Source organism: Anomaloglossus baeobatrachus, chromosome 4 (genome assembly GCF_048569485.1).
Source record: "Anomaloglossus baeobatrachus isolate aAnoBae1 chromosome 4, aAnoBae1.hap1, whole genome shotgun sequence".
Classification (NCBI taxonomy): Eukaryota; Metazoa; Chordata; class Amphibia; order Anura; family Aromobatidae; genus Anomaloglossus; species Anomaloglossus baeobatrachus.
Window position 1 is genome coordinate 568574965 of NC_134356.1, and position 24164 is coordinate 568599128.

Consider the following 24164-nt stretch of genomic DNA (forward strand, 5'->3'; position numbering starts at 1 on the left):
GAAAGAAGAATGGAACGGATGGATTTCAACATTTTTTGGGGGCAATAAGCCATCACTTAAAGGCAGAACTGAATGTATATGGAATAGGAAAAGGGGAAGGAGGAATAGATATCGCTTGAGCGAGTATTTAGCCGACAGGTATCTAATATATATGGCAAAATGATTACTTTTCTTTCAGACAGCCTGATAAAACTGATTTACTGATGAATCCTGTTGACTTCAACAGCATTTTACCATAATAGAAAATGCATCAGCTCCATTAGATTATCCCGAGATTATCCCAAGGGTTTTTTGTGATCACTTTTGATCTCTCATCATCACAAGTAAATAACTTGGATTGATATACTGAAAAATCCTAAAAGTACAAGGCATGTACACAACTTTATTCTTTTGTAAGGAAATATAGGCACTAACGATGAGTGAGCACTACCATGCACGGTACTCGTAATGAGCAGTTGGATGGTCGCATGGGTTCGACTCAAGTACATGAGTGTATAGAAAGTCAATAGGGAATTCGGACGTTTTTCCAGATTTCCCAAAAAAATGCTCAAGTCCCCCATTGACTTCCAATACACTCAGGTACTCGAGTCGAGTCTGTCCGAGTGTCCAACTGCTTGTTAGGAGTAACAAGCACTCGAGCATGGTAGTGCTCACTCATCACCAGTCATTACGAGTACCGAGCACCCGAGCACTGCAGTGCTCACTCATCACTAATAGGCACCTTTATACACTGCGTATAGGGAAGTTCATTTTATACTTACAAAACCCTAGTTGTTACAGAGACAAATCTATGAAATGATGACTCCATTAGCCAGAAAGTGGAAAAAATATCCTTTATAATGCCTTCTGGCTATCAGACAGACCACGGATCATCATTTTACATCAATAGCAGAAACTATACATATTTGTTATATCTCTTAACTCTATCCACATCTTCAGTTACATTGGGAGCAGTTACAGAACTTTAGGATTCAGCCAGTAAATTCATCATGCTTTCTAACTTTAAGGACAGTGCACTGCCTCTAACCGTCAGCAACTCAATGGTGGGACGGGGAAAAGAATCATTGTATTGACTTTTATAAAGGCCATTTACATATTTATATAAAGATATCAGTCTTCTCTTCTTTAGAATAAATTCATTTAGCTTTGCTAAGATATAACTGGGAATTTCTATACATCTTATAAGTATGGTTGTCCTTCTTTGAACACTTTTCAGCTCTCTAATATCTTACTAACGGATTGGCGTCCAAAACTGGCTGTGGTCACATAAATGCTATCTTTCCTAGAAGCGATGCCATTCCTAAAACAATACATTATACTGTTGGCTTTTGATGCAGCAGACTGGCATTAATACCAACAAATATTCCCAAATCGTCCTCCATTCCACACTAACCCAATAGAAATCCAATCAGGGTATAAATAGCATGTTCCTTTTCTGTCCTAAAATGTATATCATCCTAGCTCTTATCAGCATTGAACCTTATCTGCCATTTTTCTGTCCAGTTAGTCAATTTATTCAGGATACCCAACAGGGATATAACATTCTGTATGGTATCTACAACTACAAATCTTCGAAAAGTACTAGGAAGTACGACTTCTACATCATTTACACACACACACATATATATATATATATATATATATATATATATATATATATATACATATATAGATATATATATATTGTTCTTTATGGTATATATATACACCATATATATGGTATATATATATATATATATATATATATAAATATATATTGTTCTTTATGGTATATATATACACCATATATATGGTATATATATATATAGATATATATATATATATATAAATATATATATATATATATATATATATACGGTGTATATATATATATATATATATATATATAGTATATATATATATATATAAACGGTGTGTATATATATATATATATATATCTCTACGGTATATATATGGCATATATATATATATATATATATATATATATATATATATATATATATATGATATATATATATATGTGTATATATATATATATATGTATATATATATATATATATATAGATAAAATTCACATGCCACCTCTACATCATATGTATATATATATATATATATATATATATATATACATATATATACTGTATATATACATATATATGCCATGTGGAAGATTTGTTGTAGAAATTTCTGAGGTAAAGATCAGTACCATACGACTGAATGTGGCTATTTCTGCAGGAAGCACGTGTTTTTTCCCCCAAGCCCTGTGTAGATTGATGGAACGCTTGAGGAAATTTGCAACAAATCTGCCATTTTTTTAATCTTCCCAAAAGGATCTGTTTGCCTCCTCCTCCAATGTTTGATTCCTAAATTCTCTACTAATGTTCTCTCCTTTTATAATAAAGGCACCAAAGACAAAATTCTAGGTTTGATATATAAAATATAAGTAATAGTTAACTATTAGGGATGATCGAATACTACGATTATTCGGCTTCGCGAATATTTTCCGAATACCTCGTCGCTATTCAACTATTCGATGCGCAATGTAAGTCTATGGAAAGCCCAAATAGTTCCGAATAGTTGTTATTCGGGTTTCCCATAGACTTACATTGCGCATCGAATATTCGCGAATAGTCGAATAGCGGCGAGGTATTCGGAAAATATTCGCGAAGCCGAATAATCGAAGTATTCGATCATCCCTATTAACTATGCTAATCCTTTCTTAGATGTCTTACTTCGGAGCCCCTCATTAGAATCCCTTTTCACATATCTTGGATTCAACAGATTATTGTTTACAAGTAAACCTCTATTTATAAACAATACAACGTATCATTCACACATGGACACATCTGATGCCAAAATACAAAATATCACCGCAAGTAATGTCACATATCAGAATTTACACTTCTCTCGGATTAGCTCGTATTTTTCTAATACATAGATGCTAATTAGAAAAACAATGGCTCTCTACATAGAAGGTGACTCACTGAAATAAAGCAAAGAACATCTACACCTGGTATTTGTAGAATGGGTTAAAAATAGAAAGCCAGGAACAATTTCTTACAGCGAGCCTGGCAGTTATATAATTAAAACCTTTACTGTAGATTTCAAGAAAACTTTAGCTAAAAGTAAAAGGGAAGATGTTCTAATCACAGCAGCCGCTCAGAAAAGCCTTATTAGAAGAAATCCTATTAATTATGGCAAGTTTACATTATATAAGCTGGGAGAAGACCCTGGCTAAATGAATGTTTATCAGTTATTTCCAGCCCTGAGAAGCAGTCAGACATTGCCCTGAGACAGACCCTCCACTGCCTTCATCATCCCCCCCCCAAAAAAAATCACTTTTTTTAAGGGAACATGAAAGCAGGGCAGAAAATGCAAACATCACAAATATAAGTTCAGAGCATCTTGCAAAAAAGATGCTACACAGTGAAGTGATTATTAAGGAGATTGGCCACAAATGTCATCATTACACTAAAATGAATGGCAGAAGCAGAGCTGGGCTGAAGAAGAAGCAGCAGACCCCTCCAGTAATAGGCATACCTCCTGGAATGATTGCGGAGACTTGGAGCTGGGTATATGGACACTTCATGGTAGCCCTGCACTAGTATTAAGAGGCTGATTATACAGCATCTCTCCAATACACACCCAGGTTACAATTAGCATTGTAAATTCTATTTCCAGGCTAAATATATCCAACCCTGCTCCCTCTATAGTCATAAATAATCCCTATACATCCAACTATACAGACAACAGCATTATGCAAAGCAAGTGGAGGAAAAAAAGTGTGTGGACCCTGCAGGCTGTTACATCTGGTCCTAAATGCTGCATTAAACACCTGCTGCCCACCCTGTGCCATGTGGAGGTGCTGGCATCATAGTGGCAGTGTAACAAGGGGGTGCCAGCTGCAAGTAGCCATGTGAGTTGGGGTGATGATATTTGCCCTAAATCAGCATATTCTGATGCTGCAGCCCATCAGCATTTGTCTGCAATGCCCAACACACATATTGTATGAGAAGCAGAACTTTGCCCTATTGTGCCAGCTCCTGTATGCCAGACTGGGGCACCAGACACCATCGTGTGTGCAGAGCCAGCAATGAGAGGCTTCACAAGCCCAAAGGGCTAATAGACTGGATCCCCGCATGGCTCCTATTAGGGGATATACAAGCATTTCACAACTCCTATGGATTCCAAACATAGTCACTCCCCTACATTTAAGGAGTACACCTCTTCACCAGGGGGACCTAAAAAAAGAAGCACACCTGGCAAATTAACCCTGAGTCTCCCAGTCTGCTCCCACAATCAGAGCTCTGCATTGCAGGCTACTCCGACAATATCAGGGCTACTAGCCATAATGGGAACTCTGGAAGTGGCTGCCTCTACTCACCAGGCTGTGGAGGGCAATGCTTGGAGTGCTGTGCAGTTGCAGAGTCCAAAACAAGTGCTAGACCCAATGAGATCCTACAGATGTAGCTGCATGGAGAGTTAACCCCCTGGGTGCCGGCAGGAAAGTAGCAATAAAGTATCACAAGACCACTGCCATCTATAGATCCAGGTGATAGATGAACATCCTATGTGCAGCCCCCCTGAGCACATACAGGTGGTACCCTGGCACTGTCCTGCCCAGCACAGTGCCCTCACTCTTACCTCCTGTCCCACCAGCAGCAGCAGTAATAGGGGGGATGATCAGAGAGGTCTCCTGTCTCCTGCTCTCCTGTCAGTCATTGTGCAGAGGATCAGCTCCCCCCTCTCCAGCCCAGGGGCTGCTCCCCACGTGTCTCCGGGCTGCTGCTCCCCTCGGTGATGACTCTGTCCTGCTCCCCTCGGTGATGACTCTGTCCTGCTCCCCTCGGTGATGACTCTGTCCTGCTCCCCTCGGTGGTGGCTATCCTGGTCCCCTCCCCTCGGTGATGACTATGCTGGTCCCCTGGATGCCGGTGTTGTGCTCGGTGCTGGCTGCTCCGCTTGTAATGCGCAGCCCGGCTCATTGATCACAGGTCAGGCTGCTGAATAAGCGATTATCTGCCCCGCTCCGCCGTGCACTGCTGCTGCTGCTGCTGCTGGAGACCTTCCTGCTGCCCGGTGCAGGCGAGACAGGACGACTGTGGGCAGCCGCGGCTCAGCCGGCGGAGATTCACCATCAGGGTGGTGCACAAGTCCCAGACATTTCTCAGTGGGGACAGTCATGAGCGGAGCCACCTGTACTGATCAAGCAGTGCTGACTTTACAATGTGGCATAACTCCTGAGGATGGCACCATGTGTGGTCTGTGGGGTTACATAGGACTGCAACTAAACTTATTACACAATTATAATGCAGCCCCCCATAGGGTGCAATAGAAATCCATCTTGGTTTTGACATAACAAATAAAGATTATTTCCCAAATCCAAAATTCATTGTTTCTATAATTTCAGGAAAAACTCTGAAATGTAATTGTTTGTGGATAGATCCTGTTATATCAGGAATCCCCAAGCAGTGGCTCAGGAGCCACATGTGGCTCGTGGTCCCGTAATGTGAGGCTCACAGCTGTCTGGTGATGCGTATATAGCGATTGTATGGTGATGTAGGCTCTCGAATGTATGGTTATGTGTGGCTCGCAGTTGTCTGGTGATGTGTGGCTCGCAGTTGTCTGGTGATGTGTGGCTCGCAACTGTCTGGTGATGTGTGGCTCGCAACTGTCTGGTGATGTGTGGCTCGCAGTTGTCTGGTGATGTGTGGCTCGCAGTTGTCTGGTGATGTGTGGCTCGCAGTTGTCTGGTGATGTGTGGCTCACAACTGTCTGGTGATGTGTGGCTCGCAGTTGTCTGGTGATGTGTGGCTCGCAGTTGTCTGGTGATGTGTGGCTCGCAACTGTCTGGTGATGTGTGGCTCGCAACTGTCTGGTGATGTGTGGCTCGCAGTTGTCTGGTGATGTGTGGCTCGCAGTTGTCTGGTGATGTGTGGCTCGCAGTTGTCTGGTGATGTGTGGCTCGCAACTGTCTGGTGATGTGTGGCTCGCAGTTGTCTGGTGATGTGTGGCTCGCAACTGTCTGGTGATGTGTGGCTCGCAGTTGTCTGGTGATGTGTGGCTCGCAGTTGTCTGGTGATGTGTGGCTCGCAACTGTCTGGTGATGTGTGGCTCGCAGTTGTCTGGTGATGTCTGGCTCGCAACTGTCTGGTGATGTGTGGCTCGCAGTTGTCTGGTGATGTGTGGCTCGCAACTGTCTGGTGATGTGTGGCTCGCAACTGTCTGGTGATGTGTGGTTCGCAGTTGTCTGGTTATGCCTGGCTCATAGTTGTCTGGTGATGTGTGGCTCGCAGCTGTGTGGTGATGTGTGGCTTGCAACTGTCTGGTGATGTGTGACCATGGCTGTCTGGTGATGTATGACCATGGCTGTCTGGTGATGTGTGTTTGCGGCTTTCTGGTGATGTGTGCTCGCAGCTTTCTGGCGATGTGTGGCTCACAGCTGTCTGGTGATATTTGACTTTTGACTGATGATGTGTGGCTCACGGCTGTCTGTTGATGTGTGGCTCGTGACTGTATGATGATGTGTGGCTCGCAACTGTCTGGTGATGTGTGACCATGGCTGTCTGATGATGTGTGACTCCTGGGTGTTACAGGTGTGTCGCAAATGACACAGTTCTGCAGTTTCCGGCTGTAGAAGGTCGCAGCATTTAGCTAGCTGCTCTCTGACTTTCCCTTTTTCCCTGTTTGGATTTATCCCTTTCTCTTTATGACCCTGTGGATTTCCTCACCTTTTCAGCTGTTATTCTTCAGTACTTTTCTTTGTGTCCTTAAATGCCCTCATTTCCCTTAAGCTGAGTTTACACACTGCAACATCGCAAAGGACATCGCTGTAACGTCACCGGTTTGGTGACGCAATAGCGACCTCCCTAAGTCTCTGCTAAGTCTCTGGTGAGCGTTCAAACAGGCAAACCTGGCCAACAACTCAACAGCGATCCGGACCTGCAGAGCGACCTAGCTGGTTGTTTGGGGACGTTGATAAGCAGCCTTTTCAAAGGGAAGTTGCTAACAAAGTCTCTGCAAAGTCTTTCACACACTGAAACTTTCCAGCGATGCTTGCTGCGCAGCTGGAAACAAAGGACCTAGGAATGGTCCTGAACGATTTGTAACGATTACAACTTCGCAGCAGGGGCCGGGTCGCTGATAAGTTTCACACACTCTAACATCGCAAACAACATCGCTATTGCGCCACCAAACCGGTGACGTTACAGCGATGTCCTTTGCGATGTTGCAGTGTGTAAACCCAGCTTTACTCTGTACTGGTGATAGGTCTAATAATCTTTAGTGCAAGCAGTAAGCTTGTATTCCGCAGCACCTATACTCATTCAACCTGATGTTTCACAGCCTTTTATCGTAGAGGTTGATACATCGGAGTTGGGGGATGGGGCTGTGTTGTCACAAGGTCCGTATCCTGGTAAATGGCATCCTTGTGCTTTCTTGTCCAAGAAATTGTCTTTAGCAGAGAGATACTATGATGTTGGCAATAGAGAACTTTTGGCAATTAAGTTGGCTTTTGAGGAATGGTGCCATAGGCTGGAGGGGCCAGTGCATCCCATTACCATTACTGTAATTACAGACCATAAAACCTGTCATATTTCGAGTCTGCCAAATGTCCCAATCCTAGGTAGGCTAGATGATACTTGTTTTTTACCAGGTTTTATTTTACTGTCACTTACCGTACAGGGGTAAAAACATCAAAGCAGATGCATTATTCTAGCGCTTCACTGGTGGTAGTAATCATGTGAACCCTGTAGCCATTTTTCAGAATAGGGTGGTGATCTCACCCTTGTGTCCACACCTGGAGAGGGATGTGTTGGAGGCTCAGGGGGATGGCCCAGCCTCTTGCCCTTCAGGGAAGTTATTTGTGTCACCTAATTTGCGCTGCCAAATAATTGGTGAACATCAAAATACTATACTTATGGGTCATCCAGGTGATAAAGTAACCATAAACCTTCTTTCTCAATGTTTTAGGTGGCTGAGGTTGCATCAGGATGTGGTTGACTTTATGTCTGCATTTAGCATTTGCACACGTTTCAAGGTAATGCATACTCGTTCGTCAGGATCTCACCTTCCAATGGCTGTCCCTAATACACCATGGATTTCATTAATGAACTACCTTTGTCTTTGGAAAATACTGTAGTTTTAGAAGTTGTGAATAGGTTCAGTAAGATGGTACATTTCATTGCGTTACTGGCACTTCCTAATGCCAAGACTTGCTCAGGTGTCAATGAGATCGTGAAGCTTCACAGGGTTCCTTCCGATGTGGCCTCAGATCGGGGAACCCAGTTTGTTTCCAAATTTTGGAAAGCATTTTGTGCGTGAATGGGGGTGCAGTTGTTTATCTCTTCTGCCTTTCATTCTCAGTCAAAGGGTCAGACCAAGCGCATAAATCAAAATCTGGAAACTTACTTGAGGTGCTTTGTCTGAGGACCAGGAGGATTGGGCATCTTACCATTGGTCGAATTTGAGTTAAACAATCATCACCAGGAGTCTACTAGCAAGTCTTCATCGCTCTCTTCTGTATGACAAGGGGTTCAGACTAATTTGAAGCTGAATGGAGATAGATACAGTGGAACCTTGGTTAACGAGAACAATCCGTTCTGGGAGTGTTCTTGTTAACCAAGTTACTCGTTCAGCAAAGCAAAATTTCCCATAGGAAATCATTGCAAAGCAGACAATTCGTTCCACAACTTGTTAAATGTCCCATCCTGGTCCCATGTTGTGCCATTCCACACACGTACTAACAAGCAAAAACGCACACAAACACACACAAACATGCACATACACATATTATGCTCACCTTACCTTCCGTTCCCTCGACGGCCTCCTGGAACTTGTAGTTCGCCCATACAGGCTGTGTATCGGGTAACCATCGCGACCGATGCCGGACCTTCCACTCCCAGTGCGCTGACGTCAAAGGCAGGAGCCGCTTGCCTCTGAATGGCCAGCGCGCTGCCTTTGAGTAGCGGCTGACAGGAGAAGTTCCTCCCTCGTCACAATGGTTACCGGATACACATCCTGTAGCGGCGAACTACAAGAACCATGAGGCCGGCGATGGAATGGAAGGTAAGGTGAGCTAATATGTGTACCTTCCATTCCATCGCCGGCTTCATGGTTCTTGTAGTTCACCGCTACAGGATGTGCATCGGCAAGCATCGCGACGAGGGTGGACCTTCCCCTGTCAGCCGCTACTCAAAGGCAGCGCGCTGGCCAATCAGAGGCAAGCGGCTCCTGCCTTTGACGTCAGCGCGCTGGGAGCGGAAGGTCCGGCGTTGGTCGCGATGGTTACCCGATATACAGCCTGTACGGGCGAACTACAAGTTCCAGGAGGCCGGCGAGAGAACGGAAGGTAAGGTGAGCATAATATGTGTGTGTGTGCGTGCGTGTTTGTGTGTGTTTGTGCATGCTTGTGTGTGTTTGTGTGGACTGCCAGAGCGGGTTAGAGCGCTGTGGATGTACGGAACCGGAAGTGTGTGCGGTGAGGATTTTGCTCATACAGCAAAGCTTGCTTGTAAACCGAGTTACAAATTTACAGCAAGCTTTGCTCATTAAGCGAAATACTCGCAAACTGGGTTACTCATTAAGCAAGGTTCCACTGTACAAATGTATGGCTGACAAAAAACAATTGCCAGATCTGAATGTAAGTGTAAATGACTATGTGTGGTTGTCTACCAGGAATATTAAGTTGAAGATTCCTTCCATGGAAGCTAGGTCCTAGGTTTATTGGTCCTTATAATGTAACTGTGTCGCCCGGGGACCAGGGGTACTCAGATCCGGGCCACAGGGTCACTTCTGTGGGTATCACGGTGGCGTGATCCGGTCTGTGATCCCAGGCTCCACAGTAAAAAGGGGTTAGGTAAGGGAGATTGTCCGTGACGCCACCCACGGTTGTGGTGAGGTTGTGACACCACCGCTGCTCTGGACGGGGATCCCGGGAGCGATGACAGGGAGCAGCGTAGTTGTTATGTCCCCTCCGTGGGTAGGGGGGTTGGTGGTCCCAGGGCCCGTGGAGGGTTTTGGAGCTGGCAGGCGGGCTACGGGGCCTGGATAGGTGCAGGGTCGCTGGGGCAGCGCTGTGCCGCACGGCACGGTGGTACTCACTCAGCCAGTAATGATGACACAGTTCTCGGTAAAACACACGGCTGGATGGACGGGTCCCACAGGCGGCTGCGGTGTTTTTCCCCTGACCCCAGGTTGGTAATGTAAGTCCTCTCTTTCCCCTCCGAGCACGCTCCTCCTGCAATCCGGTTTCCAGCTGGCTCACCGATTCAGTACCGGTGGGCCACCGCCCAGCCCCAGCTACCTACGGTTCCACCAACTGTCTTCCCGGCTCTCGCAGACGGCCACTACCGTCTGCCTCACTCTCTGCACGGGGGCCTTAGGCTCCAACCTAGGCCCCTGTCTGCTTCTGTCTCCCTGCAGACCTTCTCTCTCCTCCTCTCCCTGGACTTGACTGGGCTTGTTTCCTGCCTCAGGACAGCTAAACTCCTGGGTGGGTGTCTCCATCTCCTGACTCCGCCCACCTGGTGTGTCTGTCTGAGCCCGAGGAAAGGAATCAAGTTTCACTGGGGATGTCTGCTGTGAACTGCTGGTGTGGGTTTGTGTGTGTGTTGTTATCTGTGGCCCCTGGCTTGTCCAGGGCGCCACATTCCCCCTTAGCAAAATGCAGACCGTCCGCGGGCTGCCCGTCCATCACCGGTTTTATTTTTCTTTTAACTGCAAAAAGAATAAAACATCAAAACACAAGCATTACCTTGCAAACCTCCCACAACGGGATGCACATTACTTCAACGTTGCAACAAAAATAAACACTTTTAATAATGGCAACGGAACGGGTCCTTTAGTCACCCACCCAAACAACCTGGCCCTGATGCTGCCCCTAAGAAGTGGGCAGCACCCCTTGACCCCAGTCCAGAACCAGGCTGCCCAGATAGTTAACGGGATGGGTGCTTCGCTTCCGTTGCGGCCGGGCGGACTGCCGGAGCCGTCGTCATCTCCGTCGCGGCCAGGATGGAAGCCGGGACCGGTGGCAGGGCGGTGACGATGTTAAGGCCTGGGCCCTCCCTCACAGACACTGCGAGCTCCGCTACCGGTGACAGGGGTAACGGGTCGGTCGGGGCGTTGACCGCGGGCACGGGCACCGAGGTTTCAGCGACGGACGGGACGTCTCGTGCAGCGGTGTTCCAGGAACCAAACACTGGCAGAGTCTTTGCGTCCCTGCTTCCACAGCCGCGGTTCACATGCGGCCGGACGCCATCCCGTCCCCCTTAGCCTCTTTTTAGCACTTCCTTCTTCAGGGGGCGGGGCTCCACTTTCGCGCCTTTCCTGCTCGGTGAAGACGTTCGAGCGGGAAATTTTTCGCGCCCAATATGGCGGCTTTGCAAAACTTTCGGCCGGACAACTCCGGTGGTAACAAGGCGCACCTCTACCAAACGGCAGAGCGGTAGGATCCTGTTCGTGACGCCAAATGTGTCGCCCGGGGACCAGGGGTACTCAGATCCGGGCCACGGGGTCACTTCTGTGGGTATCACGGTGGCGTGACCCGGTCTGTGATCCCAGGCTCCACAGTAAAAAGGGGTTAGGTAAGGGAGATTGTCCGTGACGCCACCCACGGTTGTGGTGAGGTTGTGACACCACCGCTGCTCTGGACGGGGATCCCGGGAGCGATGACAGGGAGCAGCGTAGTTGTTATGTCCCCTCCGTGGGTAGGGGGGTTGGTGGTCCCGGGGCCCGTGGAGGGTTTTGGAGCTGACAGGCGGGCTACGGGGCCTGGAGAGGTGCAGGGTCGCGGGGGCAGCGCTGTGCCGCACGGCACGGTGGTACTCACTCAGCCAGTAATGATGACACAGTTCTCGGTAAAACACACGGCTGGATGGACGGGTCCCACAGGCGGCTGCGGTGTTTTTCCCCTGACCCCAGGTTGGTAATGTAAGTCCTCTCTTTCCCCTCCGAGCACGCTCCTCCTGCAATCCGGTTTCCAGCTGGCTCCCCGATTCAGTACCGGTGGGCCACCGCCCAGCCCCGGCTACCTACGGTTCCACCAACTGTCTTCCCGGCTCTCGCAGACGGCCACTACCATCTGCCTCACTCTCTGCACGGGGGCCTTAGGCTCCAACCTAGGCCCCTGTCTGCTTCTGTCTCCCTGCAGACCTTCTCTCTCCTCCTCTCCCTGGACTTGACTGGGCTTGTTTCCTGCCTCAGGACAGCTAAACTCCTGGGTGGGTGTCTCCATCTCCTGACTCCGCCCACCTAGTGTGTCTGTCTGAGCCCGAGGAAATGAATCAAGTTTCACTGGGGATGTCTGCTGTGAACTGCTGGGCTGTGGGTGTGGGGGTGTTGTTATCTGTGGCCCCTGGCTTGTCCAGGGCGCCACATAACCACCGTAATTAATCCACTAGGATTTTGTCTGGAGTTACCTCAGGGTCTTAGGATCCACAATGTGTTCCACAGGTCACTGCTCAAAACGTATGCGTTACCTTTGGAGCCATCCCCCCTGCCACCGGCCCCAACTATGGTTAATGGTAATTTAAAATTTCAAACAGCTAAGATTGTTGATTCTCTTTTTTTTACCTCGTTCCATTGAATTCTTGGTGCACTGGAGGGGTTACAGTCCAGAAGAAAGGATGTGGGTTTCAGCATTAGATTTGAATGCCACAAGGTTGGATCATTCATTTCATGCTTCCCATCCAGATAAACCTTTTCCTGAGTTTCCAGAGACCACTTTTAGAAGTGGAGGGTACTGTCATGGGTGTGTCATGCTTGAAAGACAGTCCTGTAGTTTCCTGCTGTAGAAGGTCGCAGCATTCGGCTACACAAGCTGCTCTCTGCCTTTCGGTTTTTCCCTGCCTGTGGTTTATCCCTTTCTCTTTAGCACCCTGCGGATTTCCTCACCTTTTCAGCTATTAATCTAGAGCACTTCCTTTTGTGTCTTTAACACTAGACCTACTGGACTCGTGACACCTATATAGAAATACATGGTGCAAAGTAGTCACAATGACTACCTCAGTAGTTCTAGTGTTAAATACCCTCATTTCCCCTTACTGTGCACTGGTGATAGGTCTAATACTATTAACCAGTCATCAGTGCAAGCAGTCTGCTAGTATTCATCTGGAGAAATTTTGTTTTTATTGCAGTTCTTCTCTTGGGGTCATTTGGAGATAAGTTATTCGTTTACTTTCTCTGTGTGTGAACTTAGTGGGGTTGACTAAGCGCTCATCTCACACTTTCCCCACATAGGGCCTATTTCAGGGTCAACCAGTGTCAGGTATCCGGCTTGGCGCATAGGTGAGGAGCCTATAGTTGAAATGAGAAGTTTTCATACACTATCTAAAAAGACACATCTGCAGGTTTTTCTCACTATCTGACATAAAATCAGAATAAATCACATTTTAGGTCAATTAGGAACCAAAATTATTTATATTTGCCAAATGCCAGAATAATGAGTGAGAATGTTTTAAGGTATTTTTATTACTTTCTGCAAAGGCAAAAGTTTACATACATATACATTTCACCATTGTCCTTCAACTGTATGACTTGAGTCAAACGTTTTGGCTCTCCTTCCACAAGCTTCTTACCATATTTGGTAGGAATTTGGTCTCATTCCTCCTGACAGAATTGGTGTAACTGAGCCATGTTTGTAGGTCGCCTTGCTCACACCGGCCTTTTCAGCTTTGCCCATACATTTTCAATAGGATTGAAATCAGGGGTTTATGATGGCCACTCCCAAATATTGACTTTGTTATCCTTAAGCCACTTTGTAACCAGTTTGGCAGTATGCTTCAGGTCATTGTCCATTTGGAAGACCCATTTGCATCCAAGCTTTAAGTGCGTGTCTAATGTCTTGAGATGTTGCTTCAGTATTGCCATATAGTCTTCTTTCCTCATAATGCCATCTATTTTGTGAAGTGCACCAGTCTCTCCTGCAGCAAAACAACCCCCACAACATGATGCTGCCACCCTTGTGTTTCACAGTTGGGATGGTGTTTTTAGGCTTCAAAGCTTCTCCCTTTTGCCTCGAAACGTAACGATGGTCATTATGTCCATACAGTTCAATATTAGTTTCAGTTTCGTCAGACCACAGGACATGTCTCCAAAAATTAAGGTCTTTGTTCCTGTGTACATTTGCAAACATTAATCTGACTTTTTTATGTTTCTTTTGTACTAGTGGCTTCTTCCAGGCAGGTTGGCCTTTCAGCCAATGTTGATACAGTACTAGTTTCATTGTGGATAATGACCAGATTCCACCATCTTCACAAGGTCTTTTGCGTTTGTTCTTGGGTTGATATGCACATGTCTGACCAATGAATGTTCAATGACCAATGAATGCTCTGGTACACAAAACCCATCTCCTTCCTGAGCGATATGAAGGCTGGACATTCCCATCTTGTTTCTACTTGCTTATGTTTGTACAGATGAATGAGGCACCTTCAGGTATCTGGAAATTGCACCCAAGGATGAACCAGACTTTTTCAAGTCCACAATACTTTTCCTATGATCTTGGCTGATTTCATTTGACTTTCCCATGATTCAACACCAGTGTTTCCCAAACTCCAGTCCTCATGGCCCACAACAAGTCTTGTTTTCAGGATTTCCTTACTATTGTACAGGTGATGGAATCATTATCAAGGCATCACCTGTGCTATATTAAGGAAATCCTGAAAACATGACCTGTTGGGGGTCGTGAGGACTGGAGTTTGAGAACCACTGTTCTACACAAAGAAACAGTGTGTTTCATGTGTGCATTAAAATACATTCACAGATATGTCTCTGATTAACACAGATGTTGCCAATAAACTTATCAGAAGCTTCCAAAGACATGACATCATCATATTTGCTGTCCCATATTTTTTAAAGGTATAGTACTCTTAGGGGTACTTTACACACTACGACATCGCAGGTGCGATGTCGGTGGGGTCAAATCGAAAGTGACGCACATCCAGCGTCGTTGTCGACATCGGAGTATGTGAATCGTTTTTACAACGATTAACGAGCGCAAAAGCGTCGAAATCGTATGATCGGTGTAGCATCGGTCATTTCAATAATTTCGGAAGGACCGATGTTACGATGTTGTTCCTCGTTCCTGCGGCAGCACACATCGCTGTGTGTGAAGCCGCAGGAGCGAGGAACATCGCCTTACCTGCGTCCCGGCTGCAATGAGGAAGGAAGGAGGTGGGCGGGATGTTTACATCCCCCTCATCTCCGCCCCCCTGCTTCTATTGGCCGCCTGCTGTGTGACGTCGCTGTGACGCCGCACGACCCGCCCCCTTAGGAAGGAGGCGGTTCGCCGGCCAGAGCGACGTCGCAGGGCAGGTAAGTGCATGTGAAGCTGCCGTAGCGATAATTTTCGCTACGGCAGCTATCACAAGATATCGCAGCTGCGACGGGGGCGGGGACTATCGCGCTCGGCATCGCTACCATCGGCTTGCGATGTCGTAGTGTGCAAAGTACCCCTTAGTGCAGACCTGGGCAAGGGGCGGCCCGCGGGCCACATCCGGCCCGCCTGCTCTCTGTGACCGGCCCGCCCGTCTTCAGCCGGTGCAGTGGAGCCGGGCTGCAGCGTGCCGAGCAGGAAGAGATCCTGTGCAGGTCCGCACAGTCAGTGCAGGCAGCGGAACGCGGGAGTCTTTCCTCTGTTCCCTGCCGGCACTAATTGTCAGTGACACACGCGCGCTCTGACGTTGTCAGTACTGCGCTGCGTGTGTCATTTCAAAAGTTCCCGCCCGCCCTGCAGGAGAAGGAGCAGCACAGCAGACGGAGTAATTCATCTTGCAGGACCTGCGATGATGTCACGCCCATGTGACTGTGTGGGAGGAGACACAGGATGCCGGGCAGAAAGCAAAGATAGTGAATCCTGAAGGAGATGTGGACACATGATGACTGGTAATAAGAAAAGAGGGGACATGAGGGGGAGGGGGGCTGCAGGGTGAGTGCATATGAGAGCTGCAGACTGACAGAAGGATGTGAAGGGGTGCAGAGTGTTTGAGAGGGGTAAGTTGGGGTACAGGCAGAGTGAGATATGTGGGCATGGTGTGTGACATGGGGGTGTAGTGTGTGTGTGATATGCGGGTGCAGGCTGTATGGGGTGTAGTGTGTGTGATATATGGGGTGCAGGCTAGTGGTGTAGTATATGGGGGTATAGTGATGTAGTATATTACAGGTGTGCTATATGGAGGTGTAGTATATTACAGGTGTACTATATGGAGGTGTAGTATATTACAGGTGTACTATATGGAGGTGTAGTATATTACAGGTGTGCTATATGGAGGTGTAGTATATTACAGGTGTGCTATATGGAGGTGTAGTATATTACAGGTGTGCTATATGGAGGTGTAGTATATTACAGGTGTGCTATATGGAGGTGTAGTATATTACAGGTGTGCTATATGGAGGTGTAGTATATTACAGGTGTGCTATATGGAGGTGTAGTATATTACAGGTGTGCTATATGGAGGTGTAGTATATTACAGGTGTGCTATATGGAGGTGTAGTATATTACAGGTGTGCTATATGGAGGTGTAGTATATTACAGGTGTGCTATATGGAGGTGTAGTATATTACAGGTGTGCTATATGGAGGTGTAGTATATTACAGGTGTGCTATATGGAGGTGTAGTATATTACAGGTGTGCTATAAGGAGGCGTAGTATATTACAGGTGTGCTATATCGAGGTGTAGTATATTACAGGTGTGCTATATGGAGGTGTAGTATATTACAGGTGTGCTATATGGAGGTGTAGTATATTACAGGTGTAGTATATGGGGTGTAGTGATGTAGTATATTACAGGTGTACTATATGGAGTTGTAGTATATTACAGGTGTAGTATATAGGGGTGTAATGATGTAGTATATCGGAGGTGTATTATATAGTGGTGTAGTATAATACAGGTGTATATGGGGGTGTAGTATATTACAGGTATATGGAGGGAGTGTAGTTTATTACAGGTGTAGTATATAGGGGTGTAGTGGTGTAGTTTATTACAGGTGTAGTATATGGAGGGGGTGTAGTGATGTAGTATATTGGGTAGAACTGAGGTAATTATATTAGTCCGGCCCTCTAAACCAATCCCAATTTCTCATGCGGCCCCATGGGAAAATTAATTGCCCACCCCTGCCTTAGTGTATGTAAACTTTTGACTTTGCAGAAAGTAATAAATATGTCTTAAAACATTTATCTCTCTCATTATTCTGGCATTTGGCAAATATAAATAAATTTGGTTCCTAATTGACCTAAAATGGGAAAGATTTATTCTGATTTCATATCAGATAGTGAGGAAAAAAACATGCAGATGTGTCTTTTTAGATAGTGTATGTAAACTTTTGATTTCAACTGTATCTAGGGCAGTGAGGGAAGACCGGGGCCAGCGATAGGTTTGATCAGGAGTTGCTGTCTCCCCCTTTCCTAGACACAGGGTTTCCATTTACTTTCACGGTTCACTTGGTACTTCCCCATACTTAGTGTGACAGCGGCTGTCTTGTGATGTGTGGCTCGCGGCTGTCTAGTGATGTGTGGCTCGCGGACCCGTGATGTGTGGCTCGCGGCTGTCTGGTGATGTGTGGTTCACAGTTGTCTGCAAGCTTGGTGCATTATCAAAAGGTTTAGCAAGCAGCTATGAAGAGCAGATCTCCAGATGGTGAAGTATGTGAGAACCCCACACAGAAGAGCAGATCTGGATGCCCATATACTGGCCTTTTCAGGTCTAGAGATAATTTTAGTACATTAAGCTGGAGATAGGATGCAGGATGATACTCCCTGTCAGAGGTGATGCTTAAAGGGGTTATCCGGCTTCTTTTGACTTTTTTTCATTATTACACTATTGGGCTACATTGGGGCAGGTAAGTAGATAGAGACCACTTACCTGCCCCGCTGTCAGCCCCTCTCCCCCGGCTCAGAGCGGTCATGTGACCCCTCCTGCCGCGATTTTGCTGCTTCCGGCCTTTGCACGTCTACATGGGCAGGGCCATGTTGACATGCAAATCTGGGACAGCATGTCGCCTCCCTGCTGGGCTGTACAGTGTTTGGAGTAAACGCCCCCGTTCCCTGCCCCCTCCCACACATTCCCCCGCACCCCGTACTCCACCCACAACCTCCCACACACGCCGTAGTCTCCCTCCTCCGCCTCCTGTGCCCAGCTACGTGCGCCCTGAATTGCAGCCGAGTCAGTGTCCAGTTCAATAAGGCAAGGAACACTTGTTGTCCGATACACTGCCAGCGCTGTGTCCCCAGCGCTTTATTATGTTTACTGCCTGACGCCCTGGGAACTGTCCCCCCCCCCCATTTCACCCACCCCCGCCCCCCCCTCCTGTCAGTGTTTGCCCCCCTCTGCAGTATAAGCTGCCTCTCATTCTCAGCCTGCAGTGCGTGCATCCGCGGGGATGACGAGCGCTGCTTCACTGCCCGTGCAGTCTGTGTCCCGCTCCCTGCCAGCCCCGCAGCTGCCCGCACTGCAATGTCAGTGTCTGCCCGCAGTATCTGCAGCTTCTCACGCCGCGGGGCTGGCAGGGAGCGGGACACTGACGCTCTCCCGCTGTGACGCACAGATCGCTGTGTGTGACAGCGAGAGAGCGACGAAATGAAGCCAGCAGGAGCCGGCATCAGGCAGCTGAGGAAAGCTGTAACCAAGGTAAACATCGGGTAACCAAGGTGGTTACCCGATATTTACCTTAGTTACCAGCCTCCGCCGCTCTCGCTGCCAGCGCCGGCTCCTGCTCTGTGCACATGTAGCTGCAGTACACATCGGGTTAATTAACCCGATGTGTACTGTAGCTAGGAGAGCAGGGAGCCAGCGCCCAGTGTGCGCGGCTCCCTGCTCTCTGCACATGTAGCTGCAGGTTAGATTAGATGACATAATTACCTGCAGTAACGATCTCCTGCCTCCTGACGTCACCGCGGTCACTGCCTTCTCTGCCCGTCTCGCGGGCGGCCCGAGACTGTCACTAGCAGTGACGTCACGGGCTCTCGCGATACTGCGTAGAACGCGGCGGGCATAGAAGTCAGTGACAGCGCTGACGTCAGGAGAGCAGGAGATCGTTACTGCAGGTAATGAACTCATCTAACCTCCTGACGGCAGCGCTCGGCATCCCCTGCAGTGACCTGGGCTGACCTATTGATGTTAGCTCAGGTCACTGCACGGCTCTCCCAGCCAATGGGGAACATTTTGTTCTTCATTGACTGGGAGTCTCATTGACTATGGTATGGATCGCCGTGCGACACCCTTATTGGATTACGCCGGACCCGGATTTGATTGTTCTTGTCAATAAATTGTTGAAAGAGGGAATGTGGGGAGTGTTTTTTCAAATAAAAATTTTTTGGTTGTCTATTTTTTATTTCTTACTGACTGGGTTGGTGATGTCGGGTATCTGATAGACGCCTGACCTCACCAACCCCAGGGCTTGATGCCAGGTGACATTACACATCTGGCATCAACCCCATATATTACCCCGTTTGCCAACGCACCAGGGCGCGGGATGAGCTGGGGCAAAGCGCCAGGATTGGCACGTCCAATGGATGCGCCACTTCTGGGGCAGCTGTAGCCTGCTATTTTTAGGCTGGGGAGTGTCCAATAACGGTGGACCTCCCTAGTCTGAGAATAACAGACCACAGCTGTCCGCTTTACCTTGGCTGGTGATCCAATTTGGGGGGGACCCCACGTTTTTTGTTTTTAATTATTTATTTAATTTTAAATAACAGCGTGGGGTGCCCTCTGTTTTGGATTACCAGCCAAGGTGAAGCTGCCAGCTGTGGTCTGCAGGCTGCAGCCGTCTGCTTTACCCTAGCTGGCTACAAAAGATAAGGGGGACCTCACGTCGTTTTTTTTTTTTTATTAATTCTTTATTTATTGGCTAAATACAAGGCTAAGCACCCCTTAGTGCCACATGAAAGGCACTAAAGGTGGCTTTACACACTGCAACATCGCAAACGACATCGCTGTAACGTCACCGGTTTTGTGACGTTACAGCGACCTCCCCAGCGACATTGCAGTGTGTGAAACACATCAGCGACCTGGCCTCTGCTGTGAAGTTGTGATCGCTAGAAATCGTTCAGGACCATTCTTTGTTCCTTTTGTTTCCCGCTGTGCAGCAAAGTCTCAGTGTGTAAAGGGGACTTTACAGCGACCACGCGGCTCTGTCTGTGTAGCGTCATGATTAGCGGTCACCTGTGAAGGATTCACCGGTGACCGCTAATCCCCCGAGTGACTGAAGTTTCCCCCCCTCTCTCATACTCAACGATCCCCGATCCCCGGCTCTGCACGGCATTCACACTGCTCCAGCGGCTTTTCCTTTTTTGAAAAAGCCGGCCACTCATTAAACAATCTCGTATTCCCAGCTTTTCCCCGCCCACAGGCGCCTATGATTGGTTGCAGTGAGACACGCCCCCACGCTGAGTGACAGGTGTCTCACTGCACCCAATCACAGCAGCCGGTGGGCGTGTCTATACTGTGCAGTAAAATAAATAAATAAATAATTAAAAAATCCGGCGTGAGGTCCCCCCTATTTTAATACCAGCCAGATAAAGCCATAAGGCTGAAGGCTGGTATTCTCAGGATGGGTAGCCCCACGTTATGGGGAGCCCCCCAGCCTAACAATATCAGCCAGCGCCGCTCAGAATTGCCGCATACATTAGATGCGACAGTTCTGGGACTGTACCCGACTCTTCCCGATTTGCCCTGTTGCATTGGCAAATCGGGGTAATAAGGAGTTATTGGCAGCCCATAGCTGCCAATAAGTCCTAGATTAATCATGTCAGGCGTCTGACCGAGATACCTTCCATGATTAATCTGTAAATTACAGTTAAAAAACACACACCCGAAAAATCCTTTATTAGAAATAAAAAACACTAACAAATTCCCTCATTACCAATTTATTACCCACAACAAAGCCCTCCTTGTCCGGCGTAATCCACGTTCCTCCAGCGTCGCATCCAGCTCTGCTGCATGCAGGTGACAGGAGCTGCATAATACACAGCTGCTCCGGTCACCTCCACGCAGCTAATGAAGACAGCCGCGCGATCGGCTGAGCTGTCACTGAGGTTACCTGGATGCAGCGGTGACAGTCCAGCTGATCGCGCTACTCAGCCGCCGCTCCTGTCAGCTCCACACAGCAAATGAGGTGAGTATCGCGATCAGCTGAGCTGTCACTGAGGTTACCCGCGGCCACCGCTGCATCCACCGTGTGTGTGTGTATGTCCGCTAAAGGAATAAGCTCTCATTTACAATAACGTTTTTTTGCACAGATGACCCATGTGACCCAGGGAACGTCGTAGACTACGGTTTCACATGAAAATTTAACCCTGCGCTTTACAGTCACTCTCCAAAAAACATGACTCCATTAAAGTGAATGGAGCCTGGAACTACAGTGTATTAATCTCAGCTGTGATTGGTTACTATAGTATCAAAGGACAGTGTTAGTATAAGAGGTAATAAGATGTCAGTGGGGAGACGGATAGAGAGAGACAGACAGGGAAAGAAAAGAGACGGAAAGCTAGAGACAGACAGAGACAGACGGTGAACGAGACAGACGGTGAACGAGACAGACGGTGAACGAGACAGACGGTGAACGAGACAGACGGTGAACGAGACAGACGGTGAACGAGACAGACGGTGAACGAGACAGACGGTTGCAGATGCAGCAGACACAGTTGTCGACAGTCAGAATGAATGGTCATGTGACCACTCGTATGCAAGCTGCACACTCCACATTCTGAGCCCAATGTGTCAATTCATATAGTGACACATAGAGGGATAAGCCTGGAGAATCTATGTGTGTGTATATATATATATATATATATATATATATATATAATGTATATGTATACACATAACTATATGACACAAACCACGCACACACACACACATGTACCATACATACATGGCGTATATATCTACTATAGACTCACATTGGGTGCTATATATAGTCTGCCTTACACAGTGTTCATTTATCTATAAGGGGTGAGGAACATGTAACAACTCTTTCTGTTACCATTGTGGATGGGATGTGAGCTGATTGCTGTGTCACAGATGAGAGAAGCTGGATCTCTGCTCTGTCACATGCTGAGAGGTCAGGTGCTGGGCAGAATACTGACAGCCATTGAATGTGCAGAGGGAGGGCAGGGGGCGTTCCTGTACACTGAGGCCGGGCAGGGGGCGTTCCTGTACACTGAGGCCGGGCAGGGGGCGTTCCTGTACACTGAGGCCGGGCAGGGGGCGTTCCTGTACACTGAGGCCGGGCAGGGGGCGTTCCTGTACACTGAGGCCGGGCAGGGGGCGTTCCTGTACACTGAGGCTGGGCGGTGACAGCTCTGACTGAGTTTTGTCAACCAAGAATACAGGAAATTGTCATGTTTGTTGGAGCTGAATGTAAACAAGAGCTGCAGGGAATAAAGTGTGAATTCAAGAGAAACAAAAGTTAGAAAACAGAAAATAACAATGTAGGGGTGATTTATATGACAATACAGCACAGATTAGCTTACAATTTGTTTTGGAGTGTATGTCGGATAACTCCTTTAAAGGATCTAAAAGTTTGGTCAGAGGGCTTATGCGCGAATATTGAATGGGGGTATTGTTGGATTCCTTGGATCTTGGTATACTGCCTTGGTGTGATTTCTGTGGAAAAGCTTTGGTTGTCATTATACCAGAGATGGGTGTTACTACTGTGAGGGAAGGAGGGTGGAGCTGGATGTGGCTGCTGACCCTCACTCACAGCTGAATATAGCTCTCGACGTCAAAAACATTAAGGACCACTGTGTTTTATTTTACAAAACCCCAAATAATCCGCCTCCAGGAGACATTGCCAGTCCACTTATTAACTCCTTCTATACTCCACTGTAAAAAAAATACTTATCTACCTAATGCTAGGACTACACCGTGAATTTGGTTGAATATGTGACATGAAGATTGTAATGTTGCATTGCGACATCATAACTAAAGATTGTGTACTATGTGTTTGCGTTGCAAGACAAGAAAATAAACCTACTCTATTCTGGCAGCTTAATAGGAAGGGGTTCTTTACAATTAGAGCACTCAGACTGTGGAATGCCCTACCACAACAGATAGTAATGGCAGACCCTTATATCAGCTTTTAAAAATAGGGCTGGATGATTTCCTCATTACACACAACATTGCGGGTTACAGATAATTTAGTGTCCTAAATGTATAATTGGTTGAAAAAGGCTGAATTTGATGGACCTAGGTCTATTGTCATCCTATTGGCGCTCACTAAAAATTCAAACCTCTTAATATTTGATTGCAAGCAGCTTAGCCATCATAGACCGCAATCTAATGCTTTTGGACTGGCTGCTGTTTGGTTGTGGTTTTTTACTGCTATTGATACTGTTGCACATTGCTAGATAACATAATCATACGCAACATAGAACAGGTACTCTCTAGTAGAGTTGAGCGCGGTTCGCGGTTCGAGGTTCTCCAGTTCTAGGCTCGAGTGATTTTGGGGCATGTTCTAGATCGAACTAGAACTCGAGCTTTTTGCAAAAGCTTGATAGTTCTAGAAACGTTCGAGAACGGTTCTAGCAGCAAAAAAACAGCTAATTCCTAGCTTGGTTTCCGCTGTAATAGTGTAAGTCACTCTGTGACTCACACTATTATGACATTTCAGTGTATAGTGTGCGTCAACAGCGCCTTCAGATCACTGCTGTTTGTATAATGGCGATCGCCATTTTTTTTTTTTTTCCTTGTCTTCCTTCCCTAAGCGCGCGCGTGTAGTGGGGCGGGCCAGCATGTCAGCCAATCCCAGACACACACACAGCTAAGTGGACTTTTAGCCAGAGAAGCAACGGCATGTGTGATAGGATGTCCATGTCACATGTCCCTGCATTATAAAACCGGACATTTTCCTCCAGGACGCCATTATCTCTTCTGCATCTTTGGTTTCAGACATCACTGTCGCAGCTCCGTCCTCCTGAGTCCTATCGCCGATACAGCTGTATGCGCTGCATACACAGCGTTAGACAGCTTAGGGAGAGCACTTTCTAGCAGTCCTTTTAAGGGCTCAAACCGGCAGGGTCAGAGCCATAGGTGACAGGTCCTGAAAACAGAGACAGCGTCTGTGTAGCCAAGGTCAGGGATTTCGTCTCTGCATTTCACCATTAGGAGGGAATAGAAAGGCAGGCTTCCATTCCTCTACCCAGAGCCCCACAATCCTGGCACTGTACCCTC

The 24164-nt window shown here is 47.3% G+C and overlaps 1 protein-coding gene across 5 annotated transcripts in view; it reads right to left on the reverse strand.

The window, feature by feature from the left end:
• MEGF11 (multiple EGF like domains 11) overlaps positions 1–5150 on the reverse strand; it is a 789316-nt gene extending 784166 nt beyond the window's left edge. For 2 of the 5 annotated variants that reach the window (XM_075346052.1, XM_075346050.1), the window contains exon 1: positions 4645–5149. The gene's annotated coding sequence lies outside the window, so the exon portion shown is untranslated. Of the gene's footprint in view, positions 1–4384; positions 4453–4644 lie in introns of those variants that run through there. The other 3 variants (XM_075346053.1, XM_075346054.1, XM_075346051.1) reach the window with 3 other exon arrangements.
• Between the last annotated feature and the right edge of the window lie 19014 nt (positions 5151–24164).